Genomic DNA, 4070 nt, shown 5'->3' with positions numbered 1-4070 from the left:
AGCCATTAAGAATCTACTCCAACTTCCTTGGATGGTTAGGATTGAACATATCTTCAGAGAGGGTAATAGGGTTGTTGATGGTTTGGCTTCAATGGCGTTCTCAAGACTGTTTGGTAGATATATTTTCATGCAACCACTGGATGAAGTGTTCAAATTACTACATGATGACTACTTTAGAATGGCTTGGCCTCGCTTAGTGTAGTTATGATTTATTCCTTCCTCTTGTACCAAAAAAAAAAAACTTTTTATTAAAATAACTTATCCAAGGGATAAATTAGGTTAAAATAAATAAATAAATCATGTTATATTTATATTTTAAAGATTTATTAATATCTACTTTATCAATATAAAATTTTAGTATGTTATAAACTGTTATCCATAAATATTATAAAATTTATTTAAAATAAATTATTTTTAAACTAAATATAAATAAAAACTAAATGAACAATAAATTTAAGAGAAAACTATGTTTCACTTCTATATTATTTGAAAAGTAGATCCAAAAGCGAGGAACCGATATTCCAAAACATTATATTAAAATTGAAATAAAATCTTTGTCGAATTTCAAAATTTAAAATAAATTGAATTATCTTTCATAAATTCATATTTTAGAAAGAAAAAAAACTTCGATATTAATATTTAAATTTGGAAAAGAAAATCTCCTAAAGACAATAATGCTATAGATTACACAAAGCGATTGCACCTTTAAAATAAATAATAAATAATTTTATTTTAAGAAAATTATAATACCTAATTATTTAAATTACGGGTCCGTTTGATTGCCAAGTAAAATATTTTCCGTAAAATGATTTACGGAAAATATTTTACTTTTACGTAAAATGATTTCTTTGGAAAATATTTTACGGTGTTTGATTGAATCTGTAAAATATTTTCTCTTGTTTATGTGTTTCTGAAAATATTTTCGAAAAAGTTGTTTTTACATATATTAATATATATTAATAAATTTTATATTTTAATTTTTTACATATATTACAATGATTTATTTATAAATAAATAAATCAAATTAAATATATAATAATACTCAATTATTAAAATATAAAAGCATTGCAAACTACTTCCGAAATTTACTAATTAGTAGTGAATCAATTGTAGTGATCTCCTGATGAAATTACGCTCAGCATAAAAGCAATTACGAGAAATGAATTCAATGCCAAAGTGCAAGATAAATGGAACCAGTCATTACTTGGTATGAGGTTAATGCTTGCAATAGAGGGATCAACACAATCAGTTGGTAACTTTAAGAAATTGATTTGAGGTCAATTATTCTTCCGAATCATAAAATGGGAAAAGAACAATAAAATTAATGATCTTGAGACAATAAAAATTATAATGATAGAGGATCGTTGATCTTGGTCTTCCGGATGTCGATGTTTGCACCAAAGATCTGACAACTCTCATTAATGACCTATTCTTGCACAATTATACACAAAAGCACTGCCGTGCCTTGACAACAAGCACATTCCACTCTTGTCCATCCTGTTTCCCTCCTCTGGATTCCAAGAATGTAGAACAATTACTCCATCATCATGCCTTCCATGACTTCCACTCCTATTCTTGGTAAACTGTTTCAGTATGCTTTAAATGCCACTTCAACCGTAGGAAGAGTCCGCCCTCAAAGGTAGTCTCTTCACAATACTCCATGAGTTATTAACCTTATCATATTTCTTAACTTCATTAGTTGCTTGATCAGCAGAGTAAAGCGATTATTTACAACAAAGAACTAAAGGAGGTGAACGCATAGCAGGATCAAAAGCGTGCACGCATCGCGACCAGGGTACATATTTTCTATCCTCCTCCATGACCTTGTCTCAATATTGTACTCTTCACCACAAGTCAAACAATCTATATGACTTGACAAGCCCCCAATCACATAAAACTTCCCATCCAAAAAAAATCCCGAACATAGTTTACGCGGGAAGTTCATGTCGGGCAATGTTTGCCAAGTACCTACTTCAGAATTGTAGAGTTCAGCAGATTGTAGGACATTGCCATTCTTATCACTTCCCCCAGCAACAATGGCTATCTCCCCAAGGCTGCTAGAACCAAACAGACAACGCGGCAAATTCATTAGGGGGCATTTTGACCAATTGTGGGTAACCAAACTATACATCTAAATAGCAAATCCTGACAATTCACGACCAAATACAAGTAATTCACTCCCCACTGCAAGAGGCTCCTTGTCAACACAAGTAAAACAATCATCACATGGAATCCTAGGTAATCTCATCCATTTCTGTCTCATAGGATCAAAAGCTTCCCAAGGCATTATATTACAGGCCAAGTAAACCCAGTGTTCAAACCCTTGTATTGCCAAGGGATAAAGGTACACTCCAGGTGCTAAAAACCCTTGTATTGCCTTAGGCAGAAGAGGCAAAAAAGCGTTCACCTGATTGAAGTAAGGTGCAATATGCATGCATATGCATATATGTAAGGTTAAGCAATATAATTATGATAAAACACTTTTATCCAATTTATCTACAAGATAAGGAACTTTTTTATTGTTGGCCAATATGCAAAAGTTCCTATTGGTTCCATGTCTGCTGTTCAATACTCAAATATTACAAAATAGAGTTTTGATAATATCCCATTTCTTACAAGTAAAGGTACATCTAATGAAAAAGTTGAAAACAAAAGCAATTAAAGAGAACTTCAATTAGGCGGATTTTATATGCCCATCACCTTACAAAAAAGCACGCCTACGCACACTAGGCGAGCGCCTAATCAAATGTGCCTCGCCCAAAAGGGTCTGAGGTCCTTTGGTTGTCTGAAGCTAAGGTGCAAAAGCATAGGCACACCTTGAAAACACAGTATGGTTCAATAAATTAAGAATGCATCACTTCAGTACCATCTTCCTATAGGCAAATTAACAGATCATATAGACTCATAAAAAGATCAAGCCTGAGGTTACACTGCCATTGATACGAATATACCTAGGAAAACCAAAAATGAGTAGATGTTGCAACAAAATCTGCATGAAAGCAGTATCAAGAACGCAAGCAATATTGCTTAAGACTAACTCAAATCAAAGCTTCAGCCCATTAATGTCCCTTTTTTATTCAAAAGACAACAAAAATCTATACCCCATCAACTTCCATTGAGAGATCATTCACACTTTGCCTAAGTAATCCTTTCAATCTTCCTTTCTTGAAATCTGAAAGATAAATAACAGGAAATATTAGAATTTTTTGCCCAGTGCATAGCCAGATTAAGAAAAACAAAAATACCCAATTAAATCAACAACGTGAAGACAGATCAATTACAACTCGGAAAGCGGGAAAAAAGAAAAAGAAAAAGAAAAAGAAAAGACCTGGTAGAGTTGAGGCTTGAGATTTGCACTCAAGAGGTGGTGAAGCGAATTATACCCACAAATTGATCCATCTTTGAAACTTTGCTTTTCTTTTGTGCTTCCATTTTCTTTCCCAATTCCATCAGTTTTCTCCATTTTCTGATTCCCTCAATTATTGCTCCGAAATCAAAACATAGAAAAAATATTGATGAACGTAGGTGTCTGGTGTTAAGAATCGGTGTTGGCTGATGGCAAGTAGAAGATCAGGTGTCAAGGATAGGGGAAGGGGAAGGGGAAGGGGAAGGGAAGATCAGTGTCTAAAGTTTTCCTGAAAATGTCTTACCGAATTAGAAACGGTAAGACATTTTCCAAAATTAAAGGCTTCGTTTTCCTGTGTTTGTAATTGATTTTACGTGAGGAAAACATTTTCAGCCAAACAAACACTGGAAAAGGCTGAAAACCTTTTTTGGAAAATGTTTTACTACAATCAAATAGACCCTACATTTCTTTCGCAACTCATTACCTTTTGTATATTTATCATTATTTAAATTCTTTTGCATTTCAATTTTGAATACCAATGTTTTAAGATCAAATTTTTGTGGTGAATAAAATTAAAGTAATGATATTTTTGAAAGCATGGGGTAGAGAGGATTTGTATAAAATTTTGGAGGGTAAAAAATTTCTAAATGTAAAGAATAATGGGCGTTGGATGTACTCGAGTCTTGTGCAGGCTGGGCCGGCCCACCCCTCCTAAATTTCTAAT

The 4070-nt window shown here is 33.0% G+C and overlaps 1 pseudogene; it reads right to left on the bottom strand.

Moving 5' to 3' along the window:
* Positions 1 to 1610: 1610 nt before the first annotated feature.
* LOC105797584 (F-box/kelch-repeat protein At5g60570-like) lies at positions 1611 to 2434 on the bottom strand (annotated as a pseudogene).
* Positions 2435 to 4070: the final 1636 nt, after the last annotated feature.

The sequence above is a fragment of the Gossypium raimondii genome, chromosome 4, assembly GCF_025698545.1.
Source record: "Gossypium raimondii isolate GPD5lz chromosome 4, ASM2569854v1, whole genome shotgun sequence".
Classification (NCBI taxonomy): Eukaryota; Viridiplantae; Streptophyta; class Magnoliopsida; order Malvales; family Malvaceae; genus Gossypium; species Gossypium raimondii.
This window is presented reverse-complemented; position numbering and strand designations above follow the sequence as displayed.